Below are 13642 nucleotides of genomic sequence, written 5' to 3'. Positions count from 1 at the left end.
TCAGACATGGGTTGGGATGAATTATTGCATTTGGAGAGAGGTTGAACGAAAGGCCTCCAAAGTCCCTTCTGACTAAACATTTTATGAGTATATAAATATAAGTTCATTTGGATGCCAGAGAGGTGAGAGATTAAAATTAGTTTTAGCAGAGGGGCTTCCGGACGAAGGAAGTTACTGCGGCTTGCTTTGAAGAACTGCTACACTTTGGAAATGGGGCAAGAAAAAGGTATCATTCTGGGTAGGAGAAACATGTCAAAGGTATGGAAGAGGCTGAGCAGGTGCAGAGAAATGAAGAGGGATGCTGATGCTGATGGGGGAAAAAAGAAATATGATAGAAAGAGCCCCTTGAGAGAGAGTAGGAGTTGAACTGTATTTGAGGCAGTGGTAAGCTTAGCAAAAACCTGACAGCTGTTCATACATTATCTGATAAACCTGACAGTTGCCTAAGGACATGTGAACTTAGGAGCAGCTCTGAAGTGAAAAGAGATAGAAAAGCTGAATGCTGTGTTAAAGCATCTTCCCCAGTGATAAAGAACTGGGGTTTTCCCAAATACAGGGGTGGGCTACCAGTCAGGGGTAAAATACATGTTTTTAAAGGTATCTCTTGTCTATAGCAAGATGCAGCAAGGAATATCTCTAAACATCTGACTAAGGTCAGAAAATGACATTTTAAGAACTTTCAACACAGAGGTGAAGCTAGGATCTTTAAAAAATATTATAAAGATCCTTTGTTTATGAATAAACAAGTACAAATATGGTACAAGTTGATGAATTAAGGAATTGGAACACTGGAAGGAAATCTGACATGATATTTCTTCAAAGGGGCCTTTGTAACTCTATCATTATAATTATTATATAAATTATATTATGTACTTATATATAAACTATAAGACCATCATAGGATGGTTTGCAGTAGTGCATAGCTCGGAGTGATGGTGTATCTTCTGGCCTGCAAATGACCAATCTAATATCACCAGCCTCACCTGAGCCCTAGGGATAGGGCTGTGTATATCACATGGCAGGTAACCAAAGAGAGACGGTGGTCTCATCAGCAACTCAAAAGCTGTGATGGTTCTAGGTAGTTTGTGTATTTTTATGTTTGGCCATTATTGAGTCCTAATTTATTCTTTAAATCTTTACCAAAAAAGGGAAAAAAAAAAAAACAATGAAGAATACATTACAGAAATTGAGAGTGAGACAAATTATGTTTCAATCAGTTTGTACTTTTGTGGGGTGCCTAGGTGGCTCCATTGGTTAAACATCTGCCTTTGGCTCAGGTCATGATCCAGGGTCCTGGGATCGAGCCCCACATCAGGCTCCCTGCTCAGCAGCGAGCCTACTTCTCCCTCTCCCTCAGCCTGCCATTCTGCCCACTTGTACTCTATATATATATTTCAAATAAATAAATAAATCTTTTTTAAAAATTGTACTTTTGTAATCATACAGACCCCAAATCCAGAAATATCATTAACCAAATGATTTTGGTGTTTGTAATGATGTTTGTAACTTCACAAACATTCCACTACTGCCATCCAGCTATCTAAGTATGAGGAAAATGCTGTTTGTCAAAATAAGACTAATCATAGCATTTGTCATTTGGATAATGAGAATCCCTAATAGTATATAATATCTGCAAATTTTGGTCATTCTGAAAAATAGACAAAACACTTTTGTGGCTTGGATTCTGGTGATACCTGGTATTTTATTTCTATTACATTATACTCCACTATTATCTCTCCCTGGATCCTACCAGTTTATAATTGACCTTGAATTTATTTCAAATAAAATTTCTAAGACATTGAAGATTTTCCCTCTCTCTCTTTTTAAAATTATTTTTATTAAGTTTTTTAATTTTAATTCCACTATATTTAATGTACAGTGTTATATTAGGTTCAGTTGTACAATATAGGGATTCAACAATTCTATGCTGAACTGGAGGGGCAGGATGGCTGAAGAGTAGGGTCCCGAGTCACCTGTCCCCACCAAATTACCTCGATAACCTTCAAATCATCCTGAAAATCTACGAATTCGGCCTGAGATTTAAAGAGAGACCAGCTGGAATGCTACAGTGAGAAGAGTTCGCGCTTCTATCAGGTAGGAAGACGGGGGAAAAGAAATAAAGAAACAAAAGGCCTCCAAGGGGGAGGGGCCCCGCGAGGAGCCAGGCTGAGGCCGGGGCGAGTGTCCCCAGGACAGGAGAGCCCCGTCCCGGAGGAGCAGGAGCTGCACCGACCTTCCCGGGCGGAAAGGGGCTCGCAGGGAGGTGGAGCAGGACCCAGGAGGGCGGGGATGCCCTCGGGCTCCCGGGGACAGTAACAGACACCTGCGCCCAGGAGAGTGCGCCGAGCTCCCTAAGGGCTGCAGCGCGCATGGTGGGGCCCAGAGCAGCTCGGAGGGGCTTGGGGGCGGCTCCGCGGAGGGGGCTGCGGGGTGGGAGCACGAATCCAACAGCGCAGGCTCCGGAGCACAGGGCGCCGGGACACAGCCCAGGATCCGGCCAACCCCCCGGGACAGGCAGAGGCCAGGAGGGCCCAGGACAGCGAGGACGCTCCTGCCCCAGCTGAGCAGATCAGCGGCCCCGCCCCGGAGCCTCCAGGCCCTGCAGACGGAGAGCTCCGGAGTTCCTGCGGGGGCTGAATCCAGGGCTCCAGAGCTGGCCCCGCCACTGGGGTCGTTCCTCCTGCGGCCTCAGGGGGTAAAAAACCCCCACTGAGCCCTGCACCAGGCAGGGGCACAGCAGCTCCCCCCAAGTGCTAACACCTGAAAATCAGCAGAACAGGCCCCTCCCCCAGAAGACCAGCTGGACCGACAAGTTCCAGGGGAAGTCATGGGACTTAAAGTACACAGAATCAGAAGATACTCCCCCGTGTTTTCTTTTTATTTATTTTTTATTTTTTGCTTTGATTTCTGTTTGCTTCCCCCACCCTTTTTTTCCTTTCTTTCTTTTTCTTTCTCTTTTTCTTCTCTTTTTTTCTTTTTTTCTTCCTTTTTTCTTTTTCTCTTTTCTTTCCTTCTTTCTCTCTCTTTTTTCTCCTTTTCCCAATACAACTAGTTTTTGGCCACTCTGCACTGAGCAAAATGACTAGAAGGAAAACCTCACCTCAAAAGAAAGAATCAGAAACAGTCCTCTCTCCCACAGAGTTACAAAATCTAGATTACAATTCAATGTCAGAAAGCCAATTCAGAAGCACTATTATACAGCTACTGGTGGCTCTAGAAAAAAGCATAAAGGACTCAAGAGACTTCATGACTGCAGAATTTAGATCCAATCAGGCAGAAATTAAAAATCAATTGAATGAGATACAATCCAAACTAGAAGTCCTAACGACGAGGGTTAACGAGGTGGAAGAAGGAGTGAGTGACATAGAAGACAAGTTGATGGCAAAGGGGGAAACTGAGGAAAAAAGAGACAAACAATTAAAAGACCATGAGGATAGATTAAGGGAAATAAACAACAGCCTGAGGAAGAAAAGTGTACGTTTAATTGGGGTTCCCAAGGGCGCCGAAAGGGACAGAGGGTCAGAATATGTATTTGAACAAATCCTAGCTGAAAACTTTCCTAATCTGGGAAGGGAAACAGGCATTCAGATCCAGGAAATAGAGAGATCCCCCCCGAAAATCAATAAAAACCGTTCAACAGCTCGACATCTAATAGTGAAGCTTGCAAATTCCAAAGATAAAGAGAAGATCCTTAAAGCAGCAAGAGACAAGAAATCCCTGACTTTTATGGGGAGGAGTATTAGGGTAACAGCAGACCTCTCCACAGAGACCTGGCAGGCCAGAAAGGGCTGGCAGGATATATTCAGGGTCCTAAATGAGAAGAACATGCCAACAAGAATACTTTATCCAGCAAGGCTCTCATTCAAAATGGAAGGAGAGATAAAGGGCTTCCAAGACAGGCAGCAACTGAAAGAATATGTGACCTCCAAACCAGCTCTGCAAGAAATTTTAAGGGGGACTCTTAAAATTCCCCTTTAAGAAGAAGTTCAGTGGAACAATCCACAAAAACAAGGACTGAATAGATATCATGATGACACTAAACTCATATCTGTCAATAGTAACTCTGAACATGAACGGGCTTAATGACCCCATCAAAAGGCGCAGGGTTTCAGGCTGGATAAAAAGCAGGACCCATCTATTTGCTGTCTACCAGAGACTCATTTTAGACAGAAGGACACCTACAGCTTGAAAATAAAAGGTTGGAGAACCATTTACCATTCAAATGGTCCTCAAAAGAAAGCAGGGGTAGCCATCCTTATATCAGATAAACTAAAATTTACCCCGAAGACTGTAGTGAGAGACGAAGAGGGACACTATATCATACTTAAAGGATCTATCCAATAAGAGGACTTAACAATCCTCAACATATATGCCCCGAATGTGGGAGCTCCCAAATATTTAAATCAATTAATAACCAAAGTGAAGAAATACTTAGATAATAATACACTTATACTTGGTGACTTCAATCTAGCTCTTTCTATACTCGATAGGTCTTCTAAGCACAACATCTCCAAAGAAACAAGAGCTTTAAATGATACACTGGACCAGATGGATTTCACAGATATCTACAGAACTTTACATCCAAACTCAACTGAATACACATTCTTCTTAAGTGCACATGGAACTTTCTCCAGAATAGACCACATGCTGGGTCACAAATTGGGTCTGAACCGATACCAAAAGATTGGGATTGTCCCCTGCATATTCTCAGACCCTAATGCCTTGAAATTAGAACTAAATCACAACAAGAAGTTTGGAAGGACCTCAAACACGTGGAGGTTAAGGACCATCCTGCTAAAGATGAAAGGGTCAACCAGGAAATTAAGGAAGAATTAAGAAAATTCATGGAAACTAATGAGAATGAAGATACGACCGTTCAAAATCTTTGGGATGCAGCAAAAGCAGTCCTAAGGGGGAAATACATCGCAATACAAGCATCCATTCAAAAACTGGAAAGAACTCAAATACAAAAGCTAACCTTACACATAAAGGAGCTAGAGAAAAAACAGCAGATAGATCCTACACCCAGCAGAAGAAGAGAGTTAATTAAGATTCGAGCAGAACTCAATGAAATCGAGACCAGAAGAACTGTGGAACAAATCAACAAAACCAGGAGTTGGTTTTTGAAAGAATTAATAAGATAGATAAACCATTAGCCAGCCTTATTAAAAAGAAGAGAGAGAAGACTCAAATTAATAAACTCATGAATGAGAAAGGAGAGATCACTACCAACACCAAGGAAATACAAACGATTTTAAAAACATATTATGAACAGCTATACGCCAATAAATTAGGCAATCTAGAAGAAATGGACACATTCCTGGAAAGCCACAAATTACCAAAACTGGAACAGGAAGAAATAGAAAACCTGAACAGGCCAATAACCAGGGAGGAAATTGAAGCAGTCATCAAAAACCTCCCAAGACACAAAAGTCCAGGGCCAGATGGCTTCCCAGGGGAATTCTATCAAACATTTAAAGAAGAAACCATACCTATTCTCCTAAAGCTGTTTGGAAAGATAGAAAGAGATGGAGTACTTCCAAATTTGTTCTATGAGGCCAGCATCACCTTAATTCCAAAATCAGACAAAGACCCCACCAAAAAGGAGAATTACAGACCAATGTCCCTGATGAACATGGATGCAAAAATTCTCAACAAGATACTAGCCAATGGAATCCAACAGTACATTAAGAAAATTATTCACCATGACCAAGTAGGATTTATCCCCGGGACACAAGGCTGGTTCAACACTCGTAAAACAATCAATGTGATTCATCATATCAGCAAGAGAAAAACCAAGAACCATATGATCTTCTCATTAGATGCCGAGAAAGCATTTGACAAAATACAGCATCCATTCCTGATCAAAACTCTTCAGAGTGTAGGGATAGAGGAAACATTCCTCAACATCTTAAAAGTCACCTACGAAAAGCCCACAGCAAATATCATTCTCAATGGGGAAGCACTGGGAGCCTTTCCCCTAAGATCAGGAACAAGACAGGGATGTCCACTCTCACCACTGCTATTCAACATAGTACTGGAAGTCCTAGCCTCAGCAATCAGACAACAAAAAGACATTAAAGGCATTCGAATTGGCAAAGAAGAAGTCAAACTCTCCCTCTTTGCCGATGACATGATACTCTACATAGAAAACCCAAAAGCCTCCACCCCAAGATTGCTAGAACTCATACAGCAATTTGTCAGTGTGGCAGGATACAAAATCAATGCCCAGAAATCAATGGCATTTCTATACACTAAGAATGAGACTGAAGAAAGAGAAATTAAGGAGTCAATCCCATTTACAATTGCACCCAAAAGCACAAGATACCTAGGAATAAACCTAACCAAAGAGATAAAGGATCTATACCCTAAAAACTATAGAACACTTCTGAAAGAAATTTAGGAAGACATAAAAAGATGGAAAAATATTCCATGCTCATGGATTGGCAGAATTAATATTGTGAAAATGTCAATGTTACTCAGGGCAATTTACACGTTTAATGCAATCCCTATCAAAATACCATGGACTTTCTTCAGAGAGTTAGAACAAATTATTTTAAGATTTGTGTGGAATCAGAAAAGACCCCAAATAGCCAGGGGAATTTTAAAAAAGAAAACCATATCTGGGGGCATCACAATGCCAGATTTCAGGTTGTACTACAAAGCTGTGGTCATCAAGACAGTGTGGTACTGGCACAAACACAGACACATAGATCAATGGAACAGAATAGAGAACCAAGAAGTGGACCCTGAACTTTATGGTCAACTAATATTCGATAAAGAAGGAAAGACTATCCACTGGAAGAAAGACAGTCTCTTCAATACATGGTGCTGGGAAAATTGGACATCCACATGCAGAAGAATGAAACTAGACCACTCTCTTTCACCATACACAAAGATAAACTCAAAATGGATGAAAGATCTAAATGGATCTTTCATGATCATCTAAGTGGATCTAAATGGACAAGATTCCATCAAAATCCTAGAGGAGAACACAGGCAACACCCTTTTTGAACTCGGCCACAGTAACTTCTTGCTAGATGCATCCACGAAGGGAAAAGAAACAAAAGCAAAAATGAACTATTGGGACTTCATCAAGATAAGAAGCTTTTGCACAGCAAAGGATACAGTCAACAAAACTAAAAGACAACCTACAGAATGGGAGAAGATATTTGCAAATGACATATCAGATAAAGGGCTAGTTTCCAAGATCTATAAAGAACTTATTAAACTCAACAGCAAAGAAACAAACAATCCAATCATGAAATGGGCAAAAGACATGAAGAGAAATCTCACAGAGGAAGACATACACATGGCCAACATGCACATGAAAAAATGCTCTGCATCACTTGCCATCAGGGAAATACAAATCAAAACCAAAATGAGATACCACCTCACACCAGTGAGAATGGGGCAAATTAACAAGGCAGGAAACCACAAATGTTGGTGAGGTTGTGGAGAAAAGGGAACCCTCTTACACTGTTGGTGAGAATGTGAACTGGTGCAGCCACTCTGGAAAACTGTGTGGAGGTTCCTCAAAGAGTTAAAAATAGACCTGCCCTATGACCCAGCAATTGCACTGTTGGGGATTTACCCCAAAGATACAGATGCAATGAAACGCCGGGACACCTGCACCCCGATGTTTATAGCAGCAATGGCCACAATAGCCAAACTGTGGAAGGAGCCTCGGTGTCCATCGAAAGATGAGTGGATGAAGAAGATGTGGTTTATGTATACAATGGAATATTACTCAGCCATTAGAAACGACAAATACCCACCATTTGCTTCGACGTGGATGGAACTGGAGGGTATTATGCTGAGTGAAGTAAGTCAGTCGGAGAAGGACAAACATTATATGGTCTCATTCACTGGGGAATATAAATAATAGTGAAAGGGAATATAAGGGAAGGGAGAAGAAATGTGTGGGCAATATCAGAAAGGGAGACAGAACATAAAGACTCCTAACTCGGGATCCCTGGGTGGCGCAGCGGTTTGGTGCCTGCCTTTGGCCCAGGGCGCGATCCTGGAGACCCGGGATCGAATCCCACGTCGGGCTCCCGGTGCACGGAGCCTGCTTCTCCCTCTGCCTGTGTCTCTGCCTCTCTCTCTCTCTCTCCCTCTGTGTGTGACTATCATAAATAAATTAAAAAAAAAAAAAAGAATTTCAAATATATATATATAAAAAAAAAAAAGACTCCTAACTCTGGGAAATGAATTAGTGGTGATGGAAGGGGAGGAGGGCGGGGGGTGCGGGTGAATGGGTGATGGGCACTGAGGGGGGCACTTGACGGGATGAGCACTGGGTGTTATTCGTATGTTGGTAAATTGAACACCAATAAAAAATAAATTTATTATTAAACACCCCCCAAAAAAAAAACAAGTCTATGCTCAATGCTCCCCATGACAAGTATACTCTAATCTTCATCACGTATTTCACCCATCTCCCCCACCTACCTCCCCTCTGGTGACCATCCATTTGTTCTCCATAGTTGAGTCTGTTTCTTGGTTTCTCTCTCTCTCCCTCTCTCTCTCTTTCTCTCTCTCCCTCTCGTTCTCTTTTTCTTTCAACGTTTGTTCATTTGTTTTGTTTCTTAAATTCTACATATGAGTGACATCACATGGTATTTGTTTTTCTCTAACTTATTTGGCTTAGCATTATACTCTCTAGCTCTATCCACGTCCTTGAAAATGGCAAGATGTCATTCTTTTTATGACTAATACTTTTATGAAAAATATTTTTATGGGTGGATAATACTCCATTTTATAGACACATACACACACCACATCTTCTTTATCCATTCATCTATTGATGGACACTTGGGCTACTTCCATAATTTGGTAATTGTAAACAGTGCAGCAATAAAAGCAATATGTTTTTGGGGGTGTATATATCCCTTTGAATCAGTACTTTTGTATTCTTTGGTAAATACCCAGTAATGCAATTACTAGATCATAGGATAGTTCTATTTTTAACTTTTTAAGGCACCTCCATACTGTTTCCCTCAGTGGCTGCACCAGGTTACATTCTCACCAACAGTACCTGAAGGTTCCTTTTTCTCCACATCCTCACCAACATTTGTTTTCCTGTGCTTTTGATTTTAGTCATTCTGACGGGTGTGAGGTAATATCTTGTGGTGCTTTTGATTTGCATTTTCCTGATGATGAATGATATTGACCATGTTTTCATGCATCAGTTGGCCATCTGGATGTCACCTTTGGAGGAATGTTTATGTCTTCTGCCCATTCTTTAATTGAATTATTTGTTTTTTTGGTGTTGAGTTGTATAAGTTCTGTATATATTTTGGATATGAACCCTATGTTAGATATGTCATTTGCAAATATCTCCTCCCACTCCATAGGTTGTCTTTTGGTTTGTTGATTGTTTCCTTCACTGTGCAGAAGCTTTTTATTTTGATGTAGTCCCAATAATTTATTTTTGCTTTTGTTTTCCTTGCCTCAGGGGACATATCTAGAAAAATGCTATTACAGCTAATGTCAGAGAACTATTGCCTGTGTTCTCTTCTAGGATTTTTATGGTTTCAGGTCTTACATTTAGGTCCTTATTCCATCTTGAGTTTGTTTTTGTGTAGTATAAGAAATGTGGCCCAGTTCCACTCTTTTGCATGTAGCTGTCTGGTGTTCCCAGTACTATTTGTTGAAAAAACTGTCTTTTTCTCATTGCATAGTCTTGCCTCCTTTTCAAAGAGTAATTGGCCGTATAATTGTGGGTTTACTTCTGGATTTTCTATTCTGTCCGGTTGATCTATGTGTCTGTTTTTGTGCCAGTACCATACTGTTTTGATTTCTGCCACTTTGTATAACTTGAAGCCTGAAATTTGATACTTCTAATTTTGTTTTTCTTTTTCAAGATTGCTTTGGCTATTTGAGGTCTTTTGTGATTCCATACAAATTTTAGTATTATTTGTTCTAGTTCTGTAAAAAACGCTGTTGGTATTTTTATAGGGATTGCCTTCAATCTGTAAATTGCTTTGAGTGGTATAGACACTTTAACAATATTTTTCTTCCAATCCATGAACAGGGAATGTCTTTCCATTTCTTTGTGTCATCTTAAATTTCTTTCATCAGTGTTTTATAGTTTTCAGAGTACAAGTCCTTCACCTTTTTTTGGCTAAGTTTATTCCTAGGTGTTTTATTATTTCTGGCATAATTATAAATGGAATTTCTTAAAAATTTCTCTTTCAGCTGCTTCATTATTAGTCCATAGAAATGCAACAAATTTCTGTATGTTGATTTTGTATTCTGCAACTTTACTGAATTCATTTGTCAGTTCTAGTAGTTTTTTGATGGAGTCTTTAGGGTTTCTATAAATAGTATCATGTTATCTGCAAATTATTTCATCCTTACCAATTTTGGTGCCTTTTATTTCTTTTTGTTGGCTGATTGCTGTGGCTAGGACTTCCAGTATTACATTGAATAAAAATGGTAAGAGTGAATATCTTTGTCTTGTTCCTGACCTTAGGAGAAAAGCTCTCAGTTTTTCCCCATTGAGTATATTGTTAACTGTGGATTTTTCTGTGAGGCCTTTATTATGTTGAGGCATGTTCCTCTAAACCCACTTTGTGGAAGATTTCCTATCATGAATGGATGTTGTACTTTGTCAAATGTTTTTTTCAGCATCTATTGAAATGATCTCTCTCTCTCTCTCTTTTTAAATGTTTATGCAGGTAGAATTTGGATGAGATAAGGGGCAAGAGATAATCAAGGCAAAGGAAACAGCCTAAGATAGTATATTCATGTATGAGGGAAGCCAGAATGGGAGCAGCAAGGCTGGAATAGATGACTTCTCCTAGGGAGAGGATAGGCGAATGTTAAGGAGGAATATTTTAGTGGGGCAATCTTTTTTTTTTTTTTTTTTTTTTAGTGGGGCAATCTTATATAGTATTGGGTTACGTGCTGGGTTCTACAGTGGTGGGTTGGGGCCCAAGAGTAGATATGAAGAAGGAGGTGACATAGCTCATAGGTGGGTCGTTATGAGGGAGAATGGAGGAAGCTGGATTACTGCTGAGTGGATGATTAGGAAGCAGTCCACAAAACCATCCTCACTTCTGACACAGAGTGCAAGTTTAGGGTCTTTGACAACCTTCCATTTCAATAATTTGCTAAAACAACTCACAGAACTCACTGAAAGCATAATCATTATACTCATGGTTAAGGTTTATTATAGCACACAGATTAAAATAAACCAGGGGAAGAAATGCATGGGGCAGAGTCTAGGAGAGTTCTAAAGTCAGAGCTTCTTATTGTTCTCTCTCGGTAGAATGTGGACAGCGTTTACTCTTTCAGAAAAAGTGTGAGACAGTATGCACAAGGTATTCCCAATTAGGATAACTCACCTAAGCCTTGATGTGTAGAGGTTTTACTGGGGCTCAGTTATATAGACCTGCATGGTCATCCACATTTGCTGACCTCAGTATCCAGCTCCTCTGGAGGTCTCCTTGATGACATATGACCCAAAGTCCCCTCCCTAAATCACAGTGATAGGCTATTGGTGTGGTCCGAAGTTCTCAGACACACTTATCAGGGATGACATTTCAAAGGTTTAGAGATCACCTTCCAGCCCCAAGGGTAAAAGCCTTGGCTTGTCTTTATGTAAGGTTTTAATTCTTTACTACACACTGATGTGACATAGTGTTGCCGTTTTTAAAAGTTTCCCTCTCATTTCTGTCTCTTCTTTCTTTCCCAAATCTTATAAACTACAAAACTATCTATGTCCCCAGCACCCCCATCTTAGCCACTGTCAAGTCAGGCTAACATAGTCACTGGGCTCTAAAAATTGAGAACAGGGTCAGTGGCATGTCTTCATCCTCAGCTTAACAAACTCTGAAGAAGTCTCTGGACCAATCTCAAGGCGTTACGTCCCTGGGGAATGTTATTTGCAGGGATAGCTTCTCACTTGGAAAATTACAACAAATACAAGTAATCTCAGAAGCCAAGACTAAAAGTCTGATTTCCATGGTGACATAGGGACTGCCCCATAGTTTCAAACAAAGCAGTTTCTAACAAATAATTAGGTTACCCTAAAGAAGGTGTCTATGTGATTTAGGTAAGGATGCCTCAAAGCCTTAGAACAGTTGCCTTTAAAGCTCTCTCATGTTTTTTGTTTTACTTGACATTCTTTTCCTTGCCAACCTTTTTCCTTCAGTGAAAACTTAGCCAAAGAAGCCTTCTCAGATAATGAGTAGAGGTTTTATTCCTGGAGATTTTTGCCATTTTGAGTCATAGCTCACATTAATCATCTTTAGAGATTTTTATAAGGGTTGCCTATCTTAAAATTTTAAAAAATTCTTTGGAAAAAGCAGGTTGGGACCAATTTGGGGCTTATGCCTACAAAGTGAGTTCTGTGGTAAAGGGCTTTATTTGCAAATAAAATATTTTCCACAAGCACTTGTCTAACTAAATCATATAGCACAAAAGTAAAAGGACTTGAATTCACAAAACAATCATTATTTGCAAAGGGAAACCTTTTCAATGTGCCTGTACCTACCCACATCTGCTTTTTTGATCTTGAGGCCAAAAACTCTCTTGAATTAAGTATTTTTCTTTCAGTGCTTATCTCAGAATTGTGAAATGAAATAAATAGGGAAAGTAAACAGCATTATTTTAAAATAATGCAATTTGTATCTACTGTGGTCATGTGTGGTACTCTAATTTATTATTTTGACCTGCAATTTGAAATACTTCATATCCTATATTTTAAAAACTAACATAGAGTTTTCTCCTACGTCTTCAAAAGTGACTGTTGTATTTTCACATTGTCATTAACATTGATTATGCTACCATACTAGTATTCTGCTTTATATATTTTAATTAAATGTTTTATATTTTGTACTTGTATCCTGAGGCAATTTTAACATGAAGGGGACAATTTTATAAATAGGGGGGGGGGAACATATCAAATGAATAGTGTGTTCCCTGCTGCATAGAACATTTAAAAGCCAGAATTCCTGCTTCAAAATGTTTCTAGCCAAAGTAAAATTATAAGGAAAATTAGATGCTCTTAACACATCAGGAGTAAGTTATTTTCTCTTATTTGGCTTGATTTTTGATTTGTTTGATGTAGTCATGAAATCTTTTCTCCTTAAAGATGTGTGTTTTTGCTGAAGAAAGGTATAAGGTTTGTTACATGGTCACTTATAATTATTAAGTAATTGAAGATAATGGAAATGTCTGAAAATTTGGGCTGGCTGTATGATTATGGAACATAAAATATTATATAATCTCTAAAAGGTCATAAAATGACATAAAAAATGTTTCCTGTATGTTACGTGAAAAAGAAATCAATCATAATCAGTATAAACAGAGTAGTCCTTATTTGATTAAGAAAAAATATGTAGAATATGAATAAATAATCCATATAAATATGCATAGAAAACACAGAAAGGCTATTTAGACCAGATTAGCAGTGGATCTCTCTGCATGAACTAGACATGATTTGTAAGATCATAAATCATTAAATCTTAGAGCTCAAGTGCCTTTGAGATCATTTAATTCAGTCATACATTAATTCACTAGATAATTCATTCTTTGGCTATTTAAAGACTTAATTCTCAATTCTTACTCAATTCTCTTTTCTTTTAGCATAACATCCCTAGTTTTTTCAACCTTTCTTTGTGAATTCCTG

Source organism: Canis aureus, chromosome 7, assembly GCF_053574225.1.
Source record: "Canis aureus isolate CA01 chromosome 7, VMU_Caureus_v.1.0, whole genome shotgun sequence".
In the NCBI taxonomy this organism is placed as follows: Eukaryota; Metazoa; Chordata; class Mammalia; order Carnivora; family Canidae; genus Canis; species Canis aureus.
This window is presented reverse-complemented; position numbering follows the sequence as displayed.